The sequence below is a fragment of the Agelaius phoeniceus genome, chromosome 19 (genome assembly GCF_051311805.1).
Source record: "Agelaius phoeniceus isolate bAgePho1 chromosome 19, bAgePho1.hap1, whole genome shotgun sequence".
NCBI lineage: Eukaryota > Metazoa > Chordata > Aves > Passeriformes > Icteridae > Agelaius > Agelaius phoeniceus.
This window is the reverse complement of record NC_135283.1, coordinates 13185521-13212331: the sequence shown is the minus strand read 5'-3', so window position 1 is coordinate 13212331 and position 26811 is coordinate 13185521. Positions and strand designations below refer to the sequence as shown.

The window sequence follows — 26811 nt, the reverse complement described above, 5'->3', positions numbered from 1 at the left end:
TCTGCCCCTGGGCCATTAATCACTGCCGCAATTGCTCTCCCTGTCCGTCCTGCCCGGTCCCAGCACTTGACTGAGTGCTGCTGCCAGCACCAGCCCTGCTGGGACCCTCTGCAGCCCCCTGGACTGGCTGTGTCCAGGACCTTCCCTCTCCTGACTAAGCTCCAGCTTAGTCCTGGTACAGAGGTGCTGGCTGATGGCACAGGGCAGAGTGGCCCCAGAGCTGGTGGCACTGAGGCATCAGGGCTGCATGAGAGTGGCTCTGCCATGAGGAGCTGGAGTCCCTCAGCATCCTGCTGGGGGCATTTTCATCTCCCAGGGTGGCTCCTCTCGCTCAGCCCTGCAGGTCCTGGTTCGCAGCACTGCCGGCTTCTCTTTGATCCTGCACAGTTACACTTCCAGTCTCACAATCTAATAAAAGCCGCCTGATCGAATTCCAGGTCATTCCTCAAGGAAAGAGACCCCCCCACCCTGGCAGCCAGAGCTCCAACCCAGTTCCAGCGTGCCCAGGGCTCACAGCTGCCTGCCACGTGCCAGCCTCGGCGGGCCCTGCTGCCACAGGACGCAGAAATGTCCATGGAGGTGCCTGGAGGCCGTGCCAGGGCATTCTGGTGCTCTGGGCGAGGCAGGGCTGGCTGCTCCTGCTCAGCCCCCAGCAGCACCAAAGCAGCTCTGAGCCCAGCACCCTCCTTCCCTCCTGCCCACCTCCAGCACTGCAGCCACAGGCAGAATCACCCCATGGAACACGGGTGAGCCAGAGCAAGCCGGGCTCAGCCCCAGTCCTGCCCCCTTCCCCTCAGTGCCTGCACCAGCCCCAGCCTCAGGACACCCCCTGTTTGTGCCCCCTAACCCATGGGGCTGCTCGTGCTCCGTTGTGGAGAGAGCTCCTGCTGCAGCTCCGTGGAGCTGCAGAAACAGCAGAGGAGGAACCCGCCCTGGCACGGCCGTGCTGCCTGGGGATGATGGACGGTTATGGACCATCTGCACTTCCAGGAGGGTATGGATTTATGGCAGCACAGACACTTTGCACAGTGTCCATTACTATAACTCACTGGCCTCTCCAAGGCTGTGCTGGTCCGCCCCTCCACCGCTGCTGGGGGAAGTTTGGGTTAAGTGCTGGCAGGAAGGAAAAGTGATTTCCCAAACTGTTTTTACATCTGTGGAGCCGGGGAGAGCCACGGGTGTTTCTATCCCTGCTGCACTGCCCGTGAGCACCACGGCTCCCTGAGGGCAGCCCAGGCTCACCCCTGCAGCCCCAGCCCTCTCCCCCTGCTGCCCATGGGCCCGGCCAGCAGCAGCTCCTTCCTCGTTCCCCTTCCTGATGCCCCTTCCTGTCACCCAGCACTTCCACCAGGAGGAAATCCCCAGCAGCAGGAACAAGGACTGACCAGCATGTCCCGGGAGCAAGCGGGTGGAAGGAAGCAGCAGATGGGACCTCTGAGCAGGGAGAGATACATGTTGAATAACAATGGTGAATTCCCCTGAGCTCTGGTGTTTTTAATGCTGGATTAGGCTGTCAGGCAGCAATTAAATGGGGTAATAAAAAGCTAAGTGCTCGTATTTCAAGGTTCCTGCCTCCTGCGCAGTGGGGAGCAGCAGGGCAGGGGGCTGCTCCGCTCCCCACGGGGTCCAGCCTGGTGTTCCCAAGGAAGAGCTGAGGAACTTTCCAAAGGGGGTTTGTAGGTGCTGCCGGGACACCCCCGACCCTGCAGTGCTCCCAGCCTGCTCGTGCTGCCTCTCCCAGGGGCCAGGAGCAGCCTGGCTTGGCCTGGTCTGACTCCCCTCTCTCCCAGGACCCCGAAGCATCCCCAGGGATGCCCCTTCCCATCCCCACGCCCAGCCCAGCCCGTCAGGCTGGATCAGATGTAATGAACCCCCGTGCTTTCTTAACCTCCTTGTGCAGCTCCTGGTTGGAGCCCGGCTTTATCAGTTTTTATCCTGTGTAATATTCATCACGCTGGTTTATTTATGGGCCCCCTCTTCGGGAAGGTATTTTTCAGGCCTGGTGAATAAAACATAAGGCTGAGCGGGTTGTCAGAGGGAATGCGGCTCCTCTGATGTCAGCCTGACTAACGGCCTTTAGTTTTCTCCAACGACTGCACTTTGAGAGAAATTTATTTGTATTTGGGTTCCCGTTGGTCGCTGAGATGTGAATTCTTTTCCCTTCAGAATAAATGAGGCTTCAGCTCCACGGCAAGGGGTGGGAGCGTGCTGGGTGGGTACAGACCCTGGGGACAGCACAGGACAGGGACCCAGAGGGGCCTGGGGCTCTCTGGACACCAGCACACACCAGGCAGCAGCTCCACATCCCCTGTGCTGCAGCAGCCCTGCCAGGACACAAGGAACAAGGCTCCTGCCTCAGCCATGCTCCCAGAAACACATTTGGTGTCAGAAAAGGTTCCCTGGACTGCAGCTGCTTTTGCTGCAGGCAGGGAGCACAGGCACACACCTGTGGAGGAGGTAAACCCCTCCATGCCATCACCACGACCTCCTTGAGCTCATGATGCTGTGTGTCCTGGCAGGAGGGACAGGGTCCTGCCCCTTGCTCGGGCCAGGCAGTGAATCAAGCCCGTGTGCTCCCTGCTGCCAGTGCTCCACTGCCCTGAAGGTGCCCAGAGCGAGAAGGACACCCGAGAAGCTGCCCTGGCACCAGGAGCACGTGAGGGCAGGGAAAGGAGGCAGAATCCCCTTTTCCAGCTGAGACCATCGCAGCAAACATGATCCACAGCAAACATGATCCACAGCAAACATGATCCACAGCAAACTGCATCAGAGCAAACATCACCCACAGCAAATTCCATCACAGCAAACTCCATCACAGCAAACTCCATCACAGCAAACACCACCCCCAGGCTGCAGCCTCCACCTGCCCCAGACACCCCATCCCTGTGGGATGTCCCACTGACCCAGCAGAGCCCTGTCCCACTGCCCAGCCCTCACACCCTGCCTGGTCACAGCCACGGGCACAGGGTGGGCACACGGAGCCCTCCACTCCCAGCACCCACGGCAGCAGCTCCCAGGGGTGATACCAGCAGCAACTCCCAGGGGTGATACCAGCAGCTCCCAGGGGAGATACCAGCAGCTCTTACAGGTGATACCAGCAGCCCCCACAGGTGACAAGGGCAGCCCCCATAGGAGATACCAGCTCCTGCCAGCCCGGCCTCGCCACTGCACCGTGGGGCAAACCCTTCCCTGAGCTGGGTAAGGAATTCTGGCCATGACCCAAAACTCCTATTAACAAATCAAACCATAAAAACCCACAGCTGCAGCCAGGAGATTTCCCTCCATCAGCTGCTAATTTATGGGGTTACTGGTGTCAGCGGTTTGAAAGCAGCAAAATCCCATCAAAGAGCCGCCCCAACTCGGCGCTGGGCGCTCGCAAACAATCACAAACACGCTTCTGAGGAGCCTGCTTGGGATGCAACTCCTTGATGTTTAATTATTAATATTCCAGGCAAACAAGTTAAATTCCACTGAAGAGAAGGAGAAGCCAGAGTTCGAAGTGAGCTGAAGGAGCACCATAAATCATGCTGGGAAGTGTTTGGCAGGAGCCCCACTGGAGCCACTCGGGGAAGAGAGGGTCAGCAGTGCCCCGGGGACCTCGGTGGGGAGAGCAGGGACCAGCGGCACCCCTGAGACACAGAAAGGCTCCGGAGCAGGTTCCAAACACTCCCTGGGCGGAGCAGGAGCAGGGAGGGGACGAGCACAGAAGCTCCAGCACCGAGCTCTGGCTGTGGCTCTGCCCTCCCGGCTCTCCCGCATCCCCACCCTGCCCCTCCCACCAGTGCAGCCTCCGGCCGTGACTGATGCACCTCATGGCCCTCAGCAGCACATAAACTGCTCCTAACACACGTGTTTCTTAGCCCAGAGTATTTGGGGACATCCTGCTGCCTTTCCACACTCCACCTGTCCCCTCAGCACCCCAAGCTCTGCGTGGGGGATGCTGGGGCTCGATGTGGAACCAAGCCAATGCCCAAATGCTGGCAGTGCAGCACCTCCTGCCTGTACCGATTCTGAGGCCAAATCCACGCCTTCCCACCTTTCTCCAGCTCCCATTTTTTTCCCAATATGCCTTCTGAAATCCCTGCAGGGAGGACGACAGACAGCTCTGCTGAGCCACCTTGTACCTCTTACAGGGTCACAGGAACCACTTACAACCACTCACTGGGGCAGCCCTGTTCCCAGATCATGTACTTCAGCATTCTTCCCACCCTCCCATCCCTCTCCTTTCCCTTCCTTGCAGTTTTTTCCCCACCCAGCAGAAAGGCCAGCAGCCAACACTTCTTGCTGCTTCATCTCGATTCAGTCAGTTTTATATCTCACAAATGCATGTGCAGATTTCTCCACTTCTTTATTTGTTCATTAAGACTCCAATAAAAGTGTTATAAAAACGCCCTTTTCTGTGGGTAATTGCAATTCCTGGTTTAATATGCAGGCAGTGCTGGCTCTCCTCAGAGACTCCCGGGGCTCTGTAAACAGCTCGGCTGCCCAGCGCTGCGGGTCCAGCCCCAGCCCCATCCTCCCTCGCCTCTGCCTTTCTGCAGAGCAAGGCTTTTCACTCTGATGTTCCCCACACCGAGCAGCTGCCTCGGGCTGAAATTCTGAGGGAAGTTTTAGCAAAAACAGTTCAAACATTTCTGAGAACAAGGCAGAGGAAAAATGCTGTTTTGACACATTGGGGGAAGAGAAGGTGTTCCACGGCTCTGATGCTCAGGAGGTTTCACAGCTCCTGTGGCCAGTCAGGAGCTGGAGCAGGGCTGGAGGCTGGGGTGTCCCTGCTCCTCACTCCCCCAGCAAGCCCCTGCCCACCCTGGCAGCCACACACAGCGTCCAGCACTTCTCCCTCTCCCCACAGAGCTCATGGACAGGCCAAGAAAAGGCTGAAGCTGCAAAGCACCAGCAAAAGTCCCAGACAAGGCAGTGAGCAGCCCAGGCCCACCAGTCCTTTGGGGGTTTGAGGATTGATGAGCACCCAGCAGCCCTGGCAGGGTCACACACAGGACATGCATCCTGTGCTGTGATCCCTGGTACACTGGATAACCTGTTCTCAGGAACCAGATCCCCTGTGCCCTGGCAGGGTCACACACAGGTAATGCATCCTGTGCTGTGATCCCTGGCACATTGGATAACCTGTTCTCAGGAACCAGATCCTCTGTGCCCTGGCAGGGTCACACACAGGACATGCATCCTGTGCTGTGATCCCTGGTACACTGGATAACCTGTTCTCAGGAACCAGATCCCCTGTGCCCTGGCAGGGTCACACACAGGTAATGCATCCTGTGCTGTGATCCCTGGCACATTGGATAACCTGTTCTCAGGAACCAGATCCTCTGTGCCCTGGCAGGGTCACACACAGGACATGCATCCTGTGCTGTGATCCCTGGTACACTGGATAACCTGTTCTCAGGAACCAGATCCTCTGTGCCCTGGCAGGGTCACACACAGGACATGCATCCTGTGCTGTGATCCCTGGTACACTGGATAACCTGTTCTCAGGAACCAGATCCCCTGTACCCTGGCAGGGTCACACACAGGACATGCATCCTGTGCTGTGATCCCTGGCACACTGGATAACCTGTTCTCAGGAACCAGATCCTCTGTGCCCTGGCGATGGGGGCAGCCAGGGGTCTGCACCTGCACTTCCACTGCAAAGTCCCCAAGTGCCAGGAGCACCAGGAGAGCAGGGGGCACAAAGAGACCCCAGGAGGGAACAGCAGCACGACACAGCCCTGGAGAGGGCGCTCCCTTGGAGCAGAGGGATTTGGGAACCACAAGCAGAAACTCCAACTTGTGGAGTGCAAACAGCTCCTGCCAGCGCTGCTGCAGGAGCAGAACGCACCCAGGAACCAGCTGGGTGTAAACTGCCTGCAACAGCCCCCACCAGCACGAAAACCAACCTTCTAGTTGCTAATTCTGGATGACTGAACTGTGCAAAGCTCAAGATTTCTTTATGCCATCATTTTTCACTCTAAAAAAACCCAAGAAAATGCTGGGCCCTGGTGGCAAATGCCTACTCTGGAAGGAAGATGCTCCAGTGGATCAGACTGGTCTGGTAGCGCATCATAATCTATCAAAGTCGGAGTCCCCAGAGCAAGAGGAATCAAAACATCATGAATAAAGTGCAGCTTTGAGGCTGGGGTGGTCTGACAGTGTCAGCCTGAGCTCTGCTGTGCTATCGATGCCTCCCCGATGGAGGCGATGCCGGCTGAGCGCTGCCCACGGCGCCTCTGCTCAATTACAGGAGAACAAATACGGCACCAAGCCAAGGTGGGAGTGCTGAGCACAGTGCAGGGCAGCCAGGGGCTGGAGGGGGGACGCCCACCCTGCTCCCCTCACCTCCCTGTCCCCATGCTGTGGGAACCAGCATCCATCCATCCGTCCGTCCGTCCATCCATCCATCGATCCATGCTGATCCTGCAGCCACCCAGGGACCCACAGCTCAGGGCTCCTGTGCCTGCTCCCTGGGCAGCCAGGGGCTGGATGGGGGATGCCCACCCTGCTCCCCTTCATCTCCCTGTTCCCATGTTGTGGGAACCAGCATCCATCCATCCATCCATCCATCCATCCATCCATCCATCTATCCATCCATCCATCCATCCATCCATCATCCATCTGTCCATCCATCCATCCATCCATCCATCCATCCATCCATCCATCCATCATCCATCTGTCCATCCATCCATCCGTCCATCCATCCATCCATCCATCCGTCCATCCATCCATCCATCATCCATCTGTCCATCCATCCATCATCCATCTGTCCATCCATCCATCCGTTCGTCCATCCATCCATCCATCCATCCATCATCCATCCATCCATCCACCCGTCCATCCATCCGTCCATCCATCCATCATCCATCTGTCCATCTGTCCATCCGTCCATCCGTCCATCCGTCCATCCATCCATCATCCATCCATCCATCCGTCTCTCCATCCATCCATCATCCATCCATCCGTTCGTCCATCCATCCGTTCGTCCATCCATCCATCCATCCATCCATCCATCCATCCATCCATCCATCCATCTGTCCGTCCATCCATCCGTCCATCCATCCATCATCCATCTGTCCATCTGTCCATCCGTCCATCCGTCCATCCGTCCATCATCCATCCATCCATCCACCCGTCCATCCAAGCTGATCCTGCAGCCACCCAGGGACCCACAGCTCAGGGCAAGGGTGAAACCACAGCTCATCATCGAGACATGGCAACAGCTCCACAACCTGCTCCTGCTGGATGGGCACCACCGCCGTGAGGATGAGGATGTGGGACCAGCACTCACAAGGACAGGGATTGAATTCCACGCAAACAGCACAGAGTTGTGCTGCCATCCCTCCCAGAAACACCCAAATCCTGTTTGTGCACAGTCCTGTCTGTGCCACACTCCCTGTGCCTGAGCTCATGGCTGCTCCCAGCCTCCAGCTCCCCCCAGGGCTGCCCTGCTCAGGGGCTCTCCACATCCCCCACCGTAGCTCTGATCCTCCCAGCAGCTCCTGCTGCAGGCAGCGGGCGGCTCTGGCCCTCGTGTGGCGCCTCTGGCTCTCGGTTCACTCTTTCAAAGGCAATTAGAAAAGCCCCAGATTTGTCAGCTGTGCCTGGAGCAGCCGGGCAGCGCAGGAGGGGAGGGCAGGAGGGGAGGGCCGTGTGTCACATCTGTCCCTGCCCAGGTCACCCACCTTGGCAGGGAGCCCCAGGGAGGCACGAGGGAGGGATGAGGCCGATCAATGCTGAATTCCCCTGCACAGCCCTGGGAGACAGGCACTGAGCCTGGCATCGCCCTGCAGGGCTGTTGGGAAGCCACAGAGGGGAAGGATGGGGCTCAGCTCGGGGGTGCCCCCCGTGCCAAAGCAGCCCACAGCTCAGAGCAGAGCAGGGACCAGCCCTGCCAGCAGCAGGGCAGAGGCAGAGGGGCCTCAGCGAGAGCCCAGCCCTGGGAGTGCAGCCCCAGCGGGTCCCGGGCTCCTCACCCACGCTCTGCCATGGCTGCAGCACACAGAGCTCCTGCAGGCTCCTAAAGCTGCTCCTCACAGCCAGGCCTCTCTCTGCTCCTGCCCGAGCAGCCTCCCAGACTTTTTTTCACAGGTTTTAGAGCTCTGTCACATCCCACTGAGCTCTCACTGACAGATCTAAACCCACAGCCCCGAGTGTGGGGTTTCCAGCTGGCCACCGTCCCTGCCAGCACAGTGGGCATGGACTGGGGCACCTCAGCCTAGCACACCGATCATGCTCTGCCTTATCAGCCTGGGGGGCAGCGGGGAGAAGGGGCTGGAGCTCCTGGGGACCCCGTGCCAGAGCTGCCTGAGTGGGAGGCAGCTCCTGCCTGCCCGCGGGTGCCGATCCTGCGGCACAGCTCCTCTCCTGCTGCACCAAACCAGAGCCTTTCCCACCAACACAGCGACTTCAGCACTGGGAGATGGGGGCTGGCAGGGCAGGGGGATGGAGATGGGGGCTGGCAGAGCACAGGGATGGAGATGGGGGCTGGCAGAGCACAGGGATGGAGATGGGGGCTGGCAGGGCAGGGGGATGGAGATGGGGGCTGGCAGGGCAGGGGGATGGAGATGGGGGCTGGCAGGGCATGGGGACAGCCCCAGGGGGAGCGGGCACAGAGCTGTCTCTGCACCAACACAAGGAGTTACAGCAGGTAAATGACGGCTCCCAGTCAGTGCTAAACGCCCAGCTCTGGGCTCAGCAGTCCCTTCTCATCCTGGCGCTCCCCTCACGCCTGCCAGGCACCCACGGTCCCTCTGTGCCCTCCCTGCTGCCCCAGCTCAGCCCCTGCTCGTCCTGCAGAGCCCTGCCCGGCCACCCCAGTGCTGGAACGTGCAGGGCACCGGCACAGCAGAGGGATTTCATTGCACGTCAAAATTAAATCTCTCTTGATGAAGAACAATTCAACTATGGCTCTGCCTAATCAAATTAACAAAGTCTTTTTTGATTTTCAATTATCTCCTGCGCCGGAACACGTTACCCGCCGCTCCTGCGCTGCGGCCGACAAGCCCCGACTGACAATGGAGGAGTTTGCGGCACTTCGGGAGGCAGGGGGAGCCCAGGCGGGGACAACCGCAGCCAACACCTGCAGCAGGACAGAGGGACAGCGACAGCAGCGACAGCAGCGACAGCAGCGACAGCAGCGACAGCAGCGACAGAGCGACAGCAGCGACTGCCCCTCCCTGCGGCACGGCTGGGGCCGGGCTGGGGCCGGGCCAGCCCCGCTCCTCGCTGGGCTGGTGGGACCATCCCAGCCTCGGCACCCATGGGAGCGCTGCAGAGACACCTCCAGCACCCCACGGCAGCCTGGAGACAGCCAGCAGTGAGGGCAGTGCCAGCCTGGGCATGTGGGCACAGCCAGCAATGCCAGTGCCACCCTGGGCATGTGGGCACAGCCAGCAATGCCAGTGCCACCCTGGGGATGTGGCACAGCCAGCAGTGAGGGCAGTGCCACTCTGGGGATGTGGGCACAGCCAGCAATGCCAGTGCCAGCCTGGGGATGTGGCACAGCCAGCAGTGAGGGCAGTGCCAGCCTGGGGATGTGGGCACAGCCAGCAATGCCAGTGCCACCCTGGGCATGTGGGCACAGCCAGCAATGCCAGTGCCACCCTGGGGATGTGGCACAGCCAGCAGTGAGGGCAGTGCCACTCTGGGGATGTGGGCACAGCCAGCAATGCCAGTGCCAGCCTGGGGATGTGGGCACAGCCAGCAATGCCAGTGCCACCCCTCCATGCCCTGACAGTGACAGCAGGGGAGGCGAGCCCAGGGAGCCCCCTCAGCATCTCCAGAGGAGGAAACTCCAGACAGAAGCACCCACGGCCTGTGCAGGTGCCCCATCAGTGCCCAGTCCCCTCCAGGGACACCTGCACCCCTTCCCCTGCTTCCAGTGGCACCGGGCACCTGGTGAGGATGGATGTCCCTGTGCTCCCACTCCTGACAGGCCCCAGGAAGCTGCAGGAGGTGACAGACGGACCCAGGAGCCCCAGAATGGCTGCCTCATCCATCCCAGCACCCCCAGCCGGGCTGTGCACCCACCGCAGGCCCTGGAGCTGCTCCCACTCCTGCAGCTGCAGAGACATTAAGCTGTGATGGCAGGACAAGATGTATTAAAGGATGCTAATTTAATTAAAAGAACACCACAACAGCTAAATGAGCAAGAACACCTCTGTAAGCAGGGCACACATGGCAGCACGGGGGATGCACAGCAGAGGCACAGCCTGAGCTCAGAGCTCCCTTCTGCACCAGGACGGGTTCCAGGGATCCTCTCACCTCCTCGTCCCTCCTGGGGTGCTCAGCACACCCACCCACGGCTCTGCCCGGGATTATCTGAGCTCACAGCCAGCTCCTCCTCCTCCTCATCCTCCTCCTCCTCCTCAGCGCGTTCCCAAAGCCCGTCTGCAGGATCCCACCCTGCTGCAGCCCTGGGGGGAGCTGAGCCTCCCTGGTACCTGTGCCTACAATGGACCTGGAGCTGAGCTCAGCCTCCTGCAGGCAGGGGACAGCTTTGGGGTCCCTGCACAGCTTTGGGGTGCCCTGCACAGCTTTGGGGTCCCTGCACAGCTCTGGGGTGCCCTGCACAGCACAGCTCTGCACCCCAGAGCTGCCCTGCAGCAGCTCCAGTGCAGCTTTGGAGCCTTTTCTGCTTTACTAAGCTGTTTTGGAGGGAAAGCTTCATCCACATGGATCTGGGGTGGAGCAGTGTCCCTGCCTGCCTGGAGCTGGCAAACACCCAGTGCAGCCTGCTGCTCCCTGCTGCCAGGGGGGCCTGCGGGGTCCCCACTGTGCCCCAGACCATAGGAGTCACACTCAGGGTCACACTCAGGGTCACACTTGGGGTCACACCCGGGGGGTCACACCCGGGTCACACTCGGGTCACACTCAGGGTCACACTCGAGGTCACACTCAGGGTCACACCCGAGTCACACTCGAGGTCACACTCAGGGTCACACTCAGGGTCACACTCAGGGTCACACTCAGGGTCACACTCGGGGTGGGGGGGTCCCGCAGCCCCCAACGCGCGCACACACCGCCCCCTGCCGGCCCCAGCCCTGCCCGCAGCCGAGACCCCCGGGCCAAGACCCCCGGGCCGGAGCCCCCTGCCCGCACTCGTTCTGCCCCAGGGTGAGCTGGGCTGGCGGGGCAGGAGCAGCAGGGGCAGCAGGAGCTGCAGCCCCCTCCCCTCTCCCCACAGCAGGCAGGGCACAGAGGCTGGAGGAGCCCATGGACGCTGCTCTCCACAGAACAGACTGCTTCCATTGAGCATTGCAGTCCCTCTGCATGGATGGAGGGATGGGCTCCCATTCCCGGGGCTCTCCACTCCCAATCCCTTTTGTGCCTTTTCCAAAGAGGGCTTGAGCACATCCTGGCAGATGCTGGGAGCAGACGCCTAATGGAGGCCATCTGCCACATTTCACAGGGAAAATCATTCAAACTCGCTAGGACTCTAATTTAATCAGCTGGCTCTGAAGTGGGCACCTGCGATCATGAGAGCAGGTGTGAGCCCGGACCAGCGGAGGTGAGAGGTCAGCCCCGCTCAGCACAGCGAGAACGGGAGCTCCTGGAGCTGGGTGCCCACCTGGCAGCAGCACAGCAAAGGGACCGTGTGCCCACCTGGCAGCAGCACTGAGGCACCGTGTGCCCACCTGGCAGCACAGCAAAGGCACCGTGTGCCCACCTGGCAGCAGCACAGAGGCACCGTGTGCCCCAGCCCTGCCAAACCAGGACATGTCCCCTTGGGAAAGCTCCTCAAGAGCCCCAGCACTCAGAACCACGGCGAGGAGGAGGATTCATGGCGGGGCAGATGGGCCATGGGTTACCAGCACTAACACAAACCCCAAGCCCAACCCTAACCCTAACCCTAACGGGTTACCAGCACTAACCCCAACCCTAACCCCAACCCAAACCTGCTGGCCCTGCTCACCCTGCGGTGTCCCTGGGGACCCAGGCCGGGCTGTTGGGAGGGAAAGGGCAGCAGGAGCCATCCCCAGGGTCACCCCGAGCCCATCCTGCCTTTCCCACCTGGGACAAGGTCCCACCCCTAACGCTTTCGTGTGCGAGGTGACAGATCGGGTTACTGCAAAGGGGGAAGCACCAGCCTGGCCCTGGGAAAAGGGACAGGAGGGACAGGAGTTACAGGAGGAAAGGTGCTGTCTGTATGTGCTGCATCCTCTGAAATCTCTGTCTGTGCTGCATCCTCTGAAATCTCTCCCTACCCCAAGGCCAGGCAGCTCCTGGCTCAGACAGCCCCGGTGCCCACGGGAACCCCCGAGGAGAAACCAACCCCTGCTTGTCAAAGAGAGGAGGCAAACGCAGTCTGGCCACAGCTCCAGACATCTGCAGAGATCTGGGAGCTCTCCAAGCGTGTGGTGCCTCCTTGGTGCCTCTCAGAAAGCTGCAGAGGATGTGCAGAAGCACCCCCAGCAGCCCCTCACAGCTGGCACACGAGCCCTGCCAGGAGCCGAAGGGGAAACGGCCCAAGGGCAGCACGGCCAGGAGGGACAGGCACAGAGCTCACTGAAATCAGGCACAGAGTCCCATTTGGCCACGCTGAGCAGAGCCCTCCTGCACCGGGGGAAAGGACAAAGCCTCCAGCCACCCTCGGCCACGCTGATCCTGAGGCCAATTCCTCCTGTGCCAAACCTGGGGCACATTTACACCCAAGCCATTAATCATCAATCAGCGATTACCGTGATGGGGCATTAATCACAGCACACCATGCACACAGCACGGTGGTGGATCAGCTCCTCCCTGGGCTACAGCAGGTCCAGACTGCACCACCCAAACACATTTATCAAACCTGAGCTCCCAGGGCTGGCCCCAGCCAGGGAGGGACCCCGGGCTGGGGGTGCAGCCCCTGCCAAGGCTCCCTTTCCCCTTCCAGCACCTTCCATGGGGTCCCCAGGGAGTGGGACAGAGCCAACCCAGGGGCTCTCATCCCTGGGGCTACTGGGAAACCACTGAGCCCTGCTCAGGAGCTTCCCAAAGGCCCGGCTTAGCTGGAAGAGCCACGGGACAGTAAGGCAAGGGGGTAACTTGGCAGCTGCTCACATTTAGTTTGCACCTTCTTTGCCAGTGTGGAAGGAAACAAACGACCTGTGAAGGGAACTGAGCGCAGTGATTCATTACCCCCGATGTGTGATGATGGCTTAATTATTTTTCTAACTGGGGAGAGACGTTTTCTGACAGCAGGTGCAAATTAATTCTCCACTGTTTTAAGGAGTGATCGGCCCAGGACAAGCAGAAAACTGGAAAACCTAATTAAATCGGGAGCTGGGTGGAATAAATGGAGCAGGGAGTTTGTTTGCGCGGTGCTGATGGGTATTAACGAGCACTGGGAAAGGCACCAGGGCTCCCAGCAGGAAACTGGGGCTGTCCCAGGGCTCCCTGTGCCCAGACAGCCTTTGACAGTCTGGGGCAGGAGGTGCCGTGGTGGGCACAGCATGTGCTGCTACTGCACAGAGATGGGCAAAACCAGGGTTATCCCCAGGGAAGGGAACCCAAGGGCCAGGAAATCCAGGGTGAGAAATCCAAGGACTGGAAAATCCAGGGCTGTCCCCAGGGAAGGGAACCCAAGGGCCAGGAAATCCAGGGCTATCCCCAGGGAGGGGAGTCGAAGGGCCAGGAAAATCCAGGATTGTCCCCAGGGAGAGAAATCCAAGGATTGGAAAATCCAGGGCTGTCTCCAGGGAGAGGAGTCCAAGGGCCAGGAAAATTCAGGATTGTCCCCAGGAAGGGGAATCCAAGGATTGGAAAATCCAGGGCTGTCCCCAGGGAGGGGAGTCCAAGGGCCAGGAAAGTCCAGGATTTTCCCCAGGGAGAGGAGTCCAAGGGCCAGGAAAGTCCCCCAGGGCCCTCCAGCCCCACTCTGGCCACGCACACGCTGCCACCACCGCCGGCCCCGGCACTGAGGAACGAGAAAGCACCAACAGCTGAAGGGCTTTGCCACGGGGGGGAGCAGCCAGGGCTCCACCAGCGGGGAAGGGAGAGTTTCTGTTGAGCGGTCACCATGGAAACACTATTTATACTATTTATACCATTTACACCTTCCAGCAGCTCCAGCTCAGCCCTCCCAGCCTGGCCACCGCTCAGCGCTGCTGCCCGGGCCGGCAGCTCCATCACCTCCAGCTCTCCAGCTTCAGCCTCGGGGGCTGCAGCCCCTCTGGAGCACCCTGAGGGTGCTGGGCCCGCAGCTGCACCCCAGGGCTGTGACCGTGTCCACAGGGGTCCGAGCAAGAGGGAAGAGACGAGAATGTTGACTCCATGTTTCTGAAGGCTTGATTAATTATTTTATTATATGTATTATATCATAATATAATATATATTATAAATATATATATTATATATATATATATATATATATACTAAAAGAATAGAAGAAAGGATTTCATCAGAAGGCTAGCTAAGAAAGGAAGAAAGATAACAAAAGCTTCTGTCTCGGACAGAGAGTCCGAGCCAGCTGGGCTGTGATTGGCCATTAATTAGAAACAACCACACGAGACACCTGTTGCATTCCACAGCAGCAGATAACCATTGTTTGCATTTTGTTCCTGAGGCCTCTCAGCTTCTCAGGAGGAAAAACCCTAAGGAAAGGATTTTCCATGAAATATCATGGCTACACAGGGCTGCTCCCCGGAGCATCCCAGAGCACCTCGGGAATTTCAAATGGAACGGGCGCCTGAGTCCCAGCTGAGGTGATGCAAAGGCGAAAACGGGGGAGGTGACCCGGCTGTGCTGCTCACCCTGCTGCCGCCGGAGGAGGCTGCTGCTGCTCCGAGCTCTCCCTCATCCCTCATCCCTCATGGCCGATCCCTGTCAGCCCCCAGGGTCCCTCCCTCCCTCCTCCCCCGGCGCTGGGCTGCTCTGCCAGCCCTCCCCCTCCAACACGCCCGCGATGCTGGGAAAAAGAGCCCTAATTGCTTTTTGTTTTTCTGCTTCTCCCATCATTAAATCCCTTCTTCATCCCTAATAGTTTGGGATTCTGTGAAGGTTAATATGTTTCAGGTTCCACACAAGTACAGCTAATTAACAAACAGTCCCCTCAATTCCCTTTAATGCTACACATGGAATGCAATCGCTGCAATTACCTGCTTCCCAAAGCCATTACAAACCACAGAAAATTAGCTGGAACAGGTGATAAAACCCTTCCTTTATTGGTTCATGAAAGGAGCTGATCTCCAGGCAGCAGCTTCCCATCAGGCAGATGGAAGGGGCCAGAACGCCCTGAGCAGCCTGGCTGGGATCACCCTGAGCCCTGAAACACCAGGGACTGCAGGTTCACTTCCCTTGGGTGCTCAGGGCCAGAATCAGCACCTCAGACCCTGGTGCTGAGAGCCAGCCCTGCTCTACCTCTGAGAGTGAGGCTGGAATCACAGCAAATTCCACCTGGATGCCTGGGGGGAACCAGGGCAGGGGACACAGCTCAGGGCCTAAGGGACAGCAGGACAGAGCTCTGGGCACCAAGGGACAGCAGGACAGAGCTCTGGGCCCAAGGGACAGCAGGACACAGGTCTGGGCCCAAGGGACAGCAGGACAGAGCTCTGGGCCTAAGGGACAGCAGGACACAGCTCTGGGCACCAAGGGACAGCAGGACAGAGCTCTGGGCCTAAGGGACAGCAGGACACAGGTCTGGGCACCAAGGGACAGCAGGACAGAGCTCTGGGCACCAAGGGACAGCAGGACACAGCTCTGGGCACCAAGGGACAGCAGGACACAGCTCTGGGCATCAAGGGACAGCAGGACACAGCTCTGGGCCTAAGGGACACCAGGACAGAGCTCTAGGCCTAAGGGACAGCAGGACACAGCTCTGGGCCCAAGGGACAGCAGGAAACAGCTCTGGGCACCAAGGGACAGCAGGACACAGCTCTGGGCCTAAGGGACACCAGGACAGAGCTCTGGGCCCCAAGGGACAGCAGGACACAGCTCTGGGCCTAAGGGACAGCAGGACAGAGCTCTGGGCCCTAAGGGACAGCAGGACACAGGTCTGGGCCCAAGGGACAGCAGGACACAGCTCAGGGCCCAAGGGACAGCAGGACACAGCTCTGGGCCCAAGGGACAGCAGGACACAGCTCTGGGCCCCAAGGGACAGCAGGAAACAGCTCAGGGCCCAAGGGACAGCAGGACAGAGCTCTGGGCCTAAGGGACAGCAGGACAGAGCTCTGGGCCCAAGGGACAGCAGGACAGAGCTCTGGGCATCAAGGGGACAGCAGGACAGAGCTCTGGGTCCAAGGGACAGCAGGACAGAGCTCTGGGCCTAAGGGACAGCAGGACAGAGCTCTGGGCCCAAGGGACAGCAGGACACAGTTCTGGGCCCCAAGGGACACCACAATCCCTGGGACACACACCCAGGAACGGCCACAAAGGGAGAACCTTCCCATCCCCTCCCAGAGGAAAAAGAGGAGGGAAGCTAAAAAAATAAAAATAAATCCAGAGCACCTTCATCAGGAGAGCCTCATCATCCTCCCAGAGGAGGAGCATCCTGCACAGGCTCCAGGAAGGGCCACAGACAAACCCCTTCATTCTCCATCCCGGGCTATTCCCACAGCAGCTGCTCCATGTCTGCTTTGGGGAGCCCCAGAGCAGCCCAGGAAATGCAAGGAGCTCCCAGCAAATGGCTCCATTAGCCCTCATTAAAGACCAGCACCTCTAAGGCAAGGCTCAATTTCAGCTCCTGGATCCTGTGCTGGTGTCAGCCAGAAAGCTCCTCAGGACCTCAGCTCCTCAGCCTCCCTGCTGCTCCACCACTCCCAGCACTGCTGCTTGGGCTCAGCCCAGAGCCCCCAGCCCTGAGACAACCTCAGCTGCACCCCAAACCCAGCCCAGCCCAGCCCAGCCCGGGGCTCCCCCTGGCCTGGCCGGGCAGCTGGAGGCAGCAGGGACACTGCCCTCCTGTCCCCAGAGCCCTGTGCAGCAGGAGAGCCAGCCCAGGCTGTTCTGAGCCACCAGGGACCCCTGGCCTGGCACAGATGGGTGGCACAGCCTGGGTGTCCCAGCCCAGCCCCTCCAGCACGGGCACAGCCTTCCTGAGTGACCCACCCTGCTGGCTGTGCCCGGGGCAGGGGCTGTCCCTGGGCAGTGCCCAGGAGCAGGGTGGGCTCACCAGGCACCCCCAGAGGCAGCTCTGAGTGTCCCCTGCTGGGCTTTGCCAGCCCTTGGTGGCCCAGGGAGCCAGGGCTCATCACTCCCAGCCTCCCCACAGCCCCAGCTCCTCTCCTGAGCATCCTCCCCACATCTCCTCTCCTGAGCATCCTCCCCACAGCCCCATCTCTCCTGAGCATCCTCCCCACATCTCCTCTCCTCATCATCCTCCCCACAGCCCCATCTCTCTCCTGAGCATCCTCCCCACAGCCCCATCTCTCTCCTGAGCATCCTCCCCACATCTCCTCTCCTCATCATCCTCCCCACAGCCCCATCTCTCCTGAGCATCCTCCCCACAGCCCCATCTCTCTCCTGAGCATCCTCCCCACATCTCCTCTCCTCATCATCCTCCCCACAGCCCCATCTCTCCTGAGCATCCTCCCCACAGCCCCAGCTCCTCTCCTCAGCATCCTCCCCACAGCCCCATCTCTCCTGAGCATCCTCCCCACAGCCCCATCTCTCTCCTCATCATCCTCCCCACAGCCCCATCTCTCTCCTGAGCATCCTCCCCACAGCCCCATCTCCTCTCCTCATCATCCTCCCCACAGTCCCATCTCCTCTCCTCAGCATCCTCCCCACAGCCCCATCTCTCTCCTGAGCATCCTCCCCACATCTCCTCTCCTGAGCATCCTCCCCACAGCCCCATCTCTCCTGAGCATCCTCCCCACATCTCCTCTCCTCATCATCCTCCCCACATCTCCTCTCCCCATCGTCCTCCCCACAGCCCCATCTCTCCTCATCATCCTCCCCACAGCCCCATCTCTCTCCTCATCATCCTCCCCACATCTCCTCTCCTCATCATCCTCCCCACATCTCCTCTCCTCATCGTCCTCCCCACAGCCCCATCTCTCCTGAGCATCCTCCCCACAGCCCCATCTCTCTCCTGAGCATCCTCCCCACGTCTCCTCTCCTCATCATCCTCCCCGAGCGCCAGAGCACCCTCCAGTGATGGGCCTCCCATGCAGGAGCTCCTCAAAAATGTAAATTGGGAACAGCCTCACAGCACAGGAGGAAAATCACTGTAAACAAAATCGCAGTTGCTGTGGAAACCATTAAAAATAGATTCCCCACGCTCCCCCTTTTGTGCTGGGTATTATACAGCTGGGTTCCTTCATTCTGCATTATTATTGCTTTTTAATTATGAATAATTTCCTCCCTTCTATAGGAAGATGGAGTAAAAAACAGAACTTTCCAAACGAGGGGCCTTTAGGATATGTTTCAATATGCAAATGAAGGCAAACATGCATTCGGTGCTGTTTATGCCAGGGGGTGAAAATCTTCCTGCATTAACCCTTCCCATGCCACGTCCCCCCTTCCCCAACCAGGAAGGCCAGTGCCCACAATCCCACCAGCAGCTGGATCCAGGGTGAAGGGGATGGGCAGTGGCACAGACATGTGGGGTAACAGCTCAGCCAGCCTGGCACCATGCTGCCCTGCCAGCCCTGCCACGCTGCCAACACCCTCAGAGCAGGGACAGGGCTGCAGGACCAGCTCTGCCAGCCTGGCACCGTGCTGCCCTGCCAGCCCTGCCATGCTGCCAGCACCCTCAAACCCCTCAGAGCAGGGACAGGGCTGCTCCATGGCTGCAGGACCAGCTCAGCCAGCCTGGCACCGTGCTGCCCTGCCATGCTGCCAACACCTTCAAACCCCTCAGAGCAGGGACAGGGCTGCTCCATGGCTGCAGGACCAGCTCAGCCAGGCTGGCACCGTGCTGCCCTGCCATGCTGCCAACACCCTCAAACCCCTCAGAGCAGGGACAGGGCTGCTCCATGGCTGCAGGACCAGCTCAGCCAGCCTGGCACCGTGCTGCCCTGCCAGCCCTGCCCACACCCTCAAACCCCTCAGAGCAGGGACAGGGCTGCAGGACCAGCTCAGCCAGCCTGGCACTGTGCTGCCCTGCCATGCTGCCAACACCCTCAAACCCCTCAGAGCAGGGACAGGGCTGCTCCATGCAGGGACCAGCTCTGCCTTCACAGGAGCTCTCCAGACCATGAGGTTCCAGGCTCAGATCTCTGAGTTTCTCCAGACCATGAGTTTCCAGGCTCAGAAACACCAAGACCAGCACAACCTGTGGTGCCCCAGCCTGGCACGGAGCCCACGAGTGCTGGGTGAGCACAGGCAGCAGGGAGAGGGGAAATGCTGTCCCAGGGGATGGGAGTGACCCAAATCCACTGAGCTCCCTGTTCTGTGACACTGAGCTCCCTGTCCTGTGGCACTGAGCTCCCTGTTCTGTGACACTGAGCTCCCTGTCCTGTGGCACTGAACACCCTGTCCTGTGGCACTGAGCTCCCTGTTCTGTGGCACTGAGCTCCCTGTCCTGTGGCACTGAACACCCTGTCCTGTGGCACTGAGCTCCCTGTCCTGTGGCACTGCCCTGGCACGAGCCAGGGAGGAGGAAAGACTCAGAATTATCTGGACAACGGCGATGCCTGGGAAGATGGTCCTGTTCCAGAGAGTGACTCAGGGGCTATTTACAGCCCTGCTCCATGGGGGAGGATATTCCTGCCCCGTGTCACCCCCGGTGCCATGCTGGGTGCCAGCTGCAGCCCTGGCAGTGCCATGGCACAGGCAGCTCCTGCCCCGTGTCACCCCCGGTGCCACGCTGGGTGCCAGCTGCAGCCCTGGCAGTGCCATGGCACAGGCAGCTCCTGCCCTGTGTCACCCCCAGTGCCACGCTGGGTGCCAGCTGCAGCACCGTGCCAAAGGTGCCCAACAGGCTGGCCCTGGCCCACGGGCACAAACTTGCCGTGCCACAGAGGAGCAGATGGACGGGGCTGGGAACCCTCCAGGGCACGCTGGGCCCGTGTCCCACCCGCCCTGGCACCGTGCTGCCCATGCCTGTGCCCAGGGCCAGGGCTGGGGCACCCAGAGCTGCAGGACAGACAGATCCGTCTGATAGGAAAAGATTTTAAATCATAGAAAATTCCATGGTAGAAGAGTTAGAAGAAGTTAGAGTTGGAGGAAAGTTAGGCTTGGTTAAAGGCAGGCCCTGGGGAATGTTAGGCCTTGTGTTTGCTGGATCATGTGAAACTGCACCTGTGTAGCCAGTATATGATAAATGATACAATTGTGAGATCTGATTAGATATAATTAATGTTTAAAGAATCATGAGAAACTACGTTAGGGGTTTGAGGGGGATCACGAGAAATCCATGCTTGGATGAAATCAATGTATACAGTAGAACAATGTCAGTTTAATAATTAATATGTAAGTTATATAACGAGAGAATATAAAACATGTTCAGCCTGAAACCACGTCGGGTCAGATTTGGGTCTGTGCACCCCTGACACCCAGAGCTCTTCAATAAAAGCACCTGCATGTAATCATTCTGTGATTATGTGTTCCTGAATGCTGCCACGTCTGTCCATGGTGCCCCTGCCCAGGGTTAGGAGCTGCACAAACCAGCGTGGCACACACAGCCCCATCCCATTCCACTGCCCCTGAAGGTCACACACAGCCCTGAGGGTCACACACAGCCCCATTTCCTTCCATTCCCCCTCAGGCTCCAGGCTCCAGCACAGCTTTGACTTTGACTTTGGGAAGTTTCACTGCCCCATCACAGTGTGGGCAGACAACACTGAGCAATGCCAGTGGGCCACAGGCATTACAGCAGGGGTACAAAAACAGGCTGGAAAACCCCAAACAGGTCTGGCTTTGGAGTGTGGGACTTTCACAGTCAAGAAGAGAAGGTTTTCTTTGGTTTTCTGCAGATACTCAACAGGGGCAGGGCCAGAATGAGGGGAGAGGGCAGGTGCTGGCTTGAAGGCAAATTTAGTGCTGCCTCCTTCTAAAAATCCTAAAAATGGAGAAAACAAGACCCCTTCTCCTCTAAAAATGGAGAAAACAAGAGCCCTTCTCCACAGAGACAAACTCTCCCAATGCCCATTCCAAGTGCTTTAGTGCTCATCTCTCCTGTACATTTCCAAGTGCCCTCAAGTACCAACACCGAATGACACAGCCCAGGGCCAGAAGGGCCCTTGGACCTGGCAATGCATTCCTGGAGCACAGGCCAAAGGCTCCAGTGCTGGGTTCATCCACTGACTGCCTTCCTCCCTGACAGATATCCCTGCTTGATCCACAGAGAGCGAGCAAGAGAGAAACCCCCACAGGCTTAAGCCATTCCAGTGGTTAATTACCTTCCCTGATAAAAACACACACTTTTTTCAGTCAGGGTTTGTCTTCTGGAGCTCTCAGAGCCTGGCTGCTTTCAGAGTCTTTTCCTGCTAAATTAGAGCGCTCTGTACCCACAGACATCTCTTGATCACAAGCTAAAACAACCCACATCGTCAAGCCACCTCTTAAACTTCTCTTGGATGAAAAGTTCAACCTACTTAGGCTCTGTCTCCCACAGCAGAGCAGCTTTCCCAGCCCAGGAACCATTTCTGCAGCTCTTTCCTGCACACTCCCTGTGCCACCAGTGTTTTTCCAGCACAAACCCAGGCATGGTGCCAGCACATCTGCCCTTCAGTGCCCATTGCCTTTCCCCCCAACCAGAGCTGGGGTGCAGCCACACTCTGCCCCAGGCTCTGTTCCCCACCTGCCCCAGGCTCTGCTGCCCACCTGCCCCAGGCTCTGCTGCCCACCCTCCCCAGGCTCTGCTGCCCACCCTCCCCAGGCTCTGCTCCCAACCTGCCCCACGCTCTGTTCCCCACCTGCCCCACGCTCTGCTCTGCTCCCAACCTGCCCCAGGCTCTGTTCCCCACCTGCCCCAGGCTCTGTTCCCCACCTGCCCCACGCTCTGCTCTGCTCCCAACCTGCCCCACGCTCTGCTCTGCTCCTGACCTGCCCCAGGCTCTGCTCCCCACCTGCCCCAGGCTCTGCTCTGCTGCCCACCTGCCCCAGGCTCTGCTCCCCACCTGCCCCAGGCTCTGCTGCCCACCTGCCCCAGGCTCTGCTCTGCTGCCCACCCTCCCCAGGCTCTGCTCCCCACCTGCCCCAGGCTCTGCTCCCACCCTCCCCAGGCTCTGCTCCCCACCTGCCCCAGGCTCTGCTCCCACCCTCCCCAGGCTCTGCTCCCCACCTGCCCCAGGCTCTGCTCCCACCCTCCCCAGGCTCTGCTCCCCACCTGCCCCAGGCTCTGCTCCCACCCTCCCCAGGCTCTGCTCCCCACCTGCCCCAGGCTCTGCTCCCACCCTCCCCAGGCTCTGTTCCCCACCTGCCCCAGGCTCTGCTCCCCACCCTGCCCCAGGCTCTGCTCCCCACCTGCCCCAGGCTCTGCTCCTGACCTGCCCCAGGCTCTGCTGCCCACCCTCCCCAGGCTCTGCTCCCCACCTGCCCCAGGCTCTGCTCCCCACCTGCCCCAGGCTCTGCTCCCCACCTGCCCCAGGCTCTGCTCTGCTGCCCACCTGCCCCAGGCTCTGTTCCCCACCTGCCCCAGGCTCTGCTCCCCACCCTCCCCAGCCATGGGGCTGCAGGGTGGAGGTGACCTGGGGCTGGAGCCCAGAGCAGCAGGACAGGGGGATGCCAGGACAGCCCCCTCGCAGAGAGCCCTGCTCCTGGGAACAGCCCAGCCCTGGCAGTGTGGCACTAGTGTCCCCAAACACACACATCAAGGCAAACCAACCCGTGCTGGTCCCCAGGAATACTCACGGGCTGCCTGGCTCCTCCTGTCAGCACATCCATCCCATCAGCACAGACCCCAGTCACGAGAGCAAGGGAGGGAAGGTGGTGGTGATGCCCGGGAGCCCCCAGATGCCCCCAGCTCCACCTGGCAGCAGGGTCCCCCCCTGCCAGCCCAGAGGAGCAGCCCAGGGGCCCCAGCTCCATGTGCTCCCTGTCAGAAGGGGTCCTGCTCCAGCCACAACTGCATTCCTGTTTAATTCTCAGCAATTGCACTCACGTGCTGCAAGACAAATACATTCTAGAAGCCCTCAGTTAAATGCGGATAATTACGGCTGCCTGCACCAGGGGACAGCCCTGCCCAGGCTCAGGAGGAAGAAGCACATCCTGATTCCACCAAGGCTGTAAATTAGCGAGGAGCATCCCAATGGCAGCCGAGCAATTACCAGCTCCCCTTCCCCCTTCCTGTGGGCTGCTGCTCCCCTGCTCCCCCTCAGCACGGGTGTTCCCAGGCATATGCTGCTGTTAATGGGGCTTCTGTCATTTCAGCTGCTGGCAGAGATTATTTTATCTCGGGAACCCTCTCCCAGCGCCAGAGCCCGAGCTTTCAGCTCTAAATCATCCACAGGGGAACTCACAGGTGCGGGGGAACGCGAGATGGGAGCACCAACTTTGTGATTGTGCTTTGTGCCACAAGGGCAGCAGCACAGAGAGGGGGGACTCAGCAGGGCCACCCCTGGCACAGCCCCAGGAACGCACCCAAATCCAGCAGGCACAGAGGGGCACAGGAGTGAGGGAGAAAGGGGGAACACAAGCACTGGGGATGGGCAGGGAGGCAGTGACGGGTGAGTGCAAGCCCAGATTTGCCCAGCAGGGCACTGGCACTGATTTACCCAGATTTACCCAGCAGGGCACTGGACATCCTCCACCTGCACCGTGCTCCTCCTGGCAGCCCACGCCCAGCTCTGATGTGAGCCAGGGGATGGAGCAGGGACTGTTCCTGCACCCCGGGCAGGCAGCACCAGCAGCTCCCATTCCTGCCCCAGCCCCGGAGCACCAGGGGCTCTGCAGGGCACTGCCAGGGTGTGCCAGAGCACCACCAACCCTCCCATGCCCGGGCACTGCGCTCACACCCTGAGGAGAGGGGGCACCGCTCCACGGCGGGCACGGCGGGCACGAGCAGACGGAGGCTCAGCACGGCTCCTGCCAGGGAAAGCTCGTGCACTTTACCACTGCTGAGCAGCTTCTGTGCTCCTGAAATATCCTCTTCCCCTGGGCAACTTCCTATGTGAGTCCTGGGACTTGTCGGAGCATTAAACTGACATCTAGGTCACGGTAAGGAATAGCTCAACGCCTCCAGGAAAAAGGGTTTTCCTTCCAATCCCAGCACCTCCTCCACCACCAGCTCAGTGCTCAGCCCAGGAGCGAGCACTTAACAGGGGTGACCACTTCTAGCTGAGAATGAAGGAGGCTGTGGGGGTGGAAAAGGGATTAAAACCATTTCTGAGGCATGGTCTGGAGATTAGCTGCCTTTTCTGGAGTTCTCTTGGCTCTTCATGGTCCCTGGAGCAGCACCTCTGCAGGAGAAGGCACTGGTGGGATTTAAGGCCCAGGGAGCCTGGCTGGACATGGGCCAGGGCCAGCAAACAGAGCCTCACCGTGTTCAGCCTGGCAGATGCTATGCCCAAGAACCATGGGTGATCCATCCTGACCACCATCACCATCACCTTGGTGGCAGTAAACAGCCCCCGGGCTCGCTGGGTTAATGCCAGCCCTGCCTGCAGCCCCTGAACGCTCCACAGCTCTGGAGCCCAGCCCTCAGCCCCATTCTGTCCCCATGTGCCCCAGCCCTGGCTCACTGCCCCCGTGGCTCTGCCACAGCAGCACCAGCACGGAGAAAGGGTCACAGGTGGGATGCTCAGGCTGGGGTACAGTGAGGGACAGAGCTGAGGGACAGGGATGGAGGGACAGAGGGCTGGGCCTGACCTCCTGGGGAGAGCTGAGCCCACAGAGTGCCTGTCCTGTCCCTGTCCCCATCCCTATCCCCGTCCCCATCCCTGTTCCCACCCCTGTCCCCATCCCTGTCCCTGTCCCCATCCCTGTCCCTGTCCCCATCCCTGTCCCCATCCCCATCCCTGTCCCCATCCCCATCCCCATCCCTGTCCCCAGAGTGTCATGGTGATGGAGTGCCGGATGCAGGCACCGTAATGGTTTCATCAACTTAGCTACTTTTTATGAGAAATTTGTTCCAATCCCTTCCCTCTCCCCAGCTGCTGTCACCTTAGTAGATGTCAGACCTGCAAGAATAATAATCCTGGCAGGAACCCCTGAACCGGAGCGAGCAGCATCCCAGGGAGGAGGCCAGAAAAAACTCATTTCTGCAGCAGCCTGACCCTGCCTGGGCTGGGAGATTGGCCAGTGCCCTCCTCTTCCTCCCGGGGGAAACCTGCCCCGTGCAGCCATGTGGCTGTGCTGGTGGAACAGCTCTGGGGAGGAGCCCCCCAGCCCATCCATCCCAGCTCCATGTGGACTCCATCCGACCCCCGCCACTGAACACCTGAAATCCACCTCCTCTCTCCTCTCCCCAACACAATTCCCACTCCTGTTCCTGTCCCTGACCCTGTAGGAACCTTCATCAAGGGAAGCAGCACAGGCAGAGCCAGCGCCAGCAGAACGGGCACACACACACGGGCACATCTCACCGTGCCCCACATCCTGCACCACTGTCCGCAGGGCTTGGCACAGCCAGCCTGGCAGGGATCCATCACAGCCTCAGTCCTGCAGCCTCCTGCTCTGGGAGCTCCCCCCATCCCCAGGCAGTGCCAGGGGACGGTGTCACCATCGCGGTGTCAGCATGGTCCCCCCTGCCACTGCGGCTCTGCAGGCTCCAGGACACCCAGAGGGCACCAGGGATGCCCAGGCTGAGCCCGTGGGCACTGGGGGCAGCTGGAGCAGGGTGGGCAGCAGGGTGGGCAGCAGGATGGGCAGCAGGGTGGGCAGCAGGCAGAGGCAGCAGGATGGGCAGCAGGGTGGGCAGCAGGGTGGGCAGCAGGATGGGCAGCAGGGTGGGCAGCAGGGTGGGCAGCAGCATGGGCAGCAGGGTGGGCAGCAGGATGGGCAGCAGCGTGGGCAGCAGGGTGGGCAGCAGGCAGAGGCAGCAGGGTGGGCAGCAGGATGGGCAGCAGGGTGGGCAGCAGGGTGGGCAGCAGGCAGAGGCAGCAGGATGGGCAGCAGGATGGGCAGCAGGGTGGGCAGCAGGGTGGGCAGCAGGGTGGGCAGCAGGCAGAGGCAGCAGGGTGGGCAGCAGGGTGGGCAGCAGGGTGGGCAGCAGAGTGGGCAGCAGGATGGGCAGCAGGGTGGGCAGCAGGATGGGCAGCAGGGTGGGCAGCAGGGTGGGCAGCAGGGTGGGCAGCAGGATGGGCAGCAGGGTGGGCAGCAGGATGGGCAGCAGCATGGGCAGCAGGGTGGGCAGCAGGATGGGCAGCAGCGTGGGCAGCAGGATGGGCAGCAGGATGGGCAGCAGGGTGGGCAGCAGGGTGGGCAGCAGGCAGAGGCAGCAGGCAGAGGCAGCAGGGTGGGCAGCAGGATGGGCAGCAGGGTGGGCAGCAGGGTGGGCAGCAGGATGGGCAGCAGGATGGGCAGCAGGGTGGGCAGCAGGACGGGCAGCAGGGTGGGCAGCAGCGTGGGCAGCAGGGTGGGCAGCAGGATGGGCAGCAGGGTGGGCAGCAGGACGGGCAGCAGGGTGGGCAGCAGGGTGGGCAGCAGGCAGAGGCAGCAGCATGGGCAGCAGGGTGGGCAGCAGGGTGGGCAGCAGGGTGGGCAGCAGGGTGGGCAGCAGGCAGAGGCAGCAGGGTGGGCAGCAGGGTGGGCAGCAGGGTGGGCAGCAGGGTGGGCAGCAGGCAGAGGCAGCAGGGTGGGCAGCAGGCAGAGGCAGCAGGGTGGGCAGCAGGGTGGGCAGCAGGATGGGCAGCAGGGTGGGCAGCAGGCAGAGGCAGCAGGATGGGCAGCAGCATGGGCAGCAGGGTGGGCAGCAGGGTGGGCAGCAGGGTGGGCAGCAGGCAGAGGCAGCAGGATGGGCAGCAGGGTGGGCAGCAGGGTGGGCAGCAGGGACACCAGGGCGGCTTCCCCAGCACA

The 26811-nt window shown here is 60.3% G+C and overlaps 1 protein-coding gene across 20 annotated transcripts in view; it reads right to left on the bottom strand.

The window, feature by feature from the left end:
• RBFOX3 (RNA binding fox-1 homolog 3) overlaps positions 1-26811 on the bottom strand; it is a 141538-nt gene that overhangs the window by 39009 nt on the left and 75718 nt on the right. Inside the window, exon 1 of one of the 20 annotated variants that reach the window (XM_077188481.1) lies at positions 22708-22967. The exons of the other annotated variants lie outside the window; for them this stretch is intronic. The gene's annotated coding sequence lies outside the window, so the exon portion shown is untranslated. Of the gene's footprint in view, positions 1-22707; positions 22968-26811 lie in introns of those variants that run through there. 20 annotated transcript variants of the gene reach the window in all.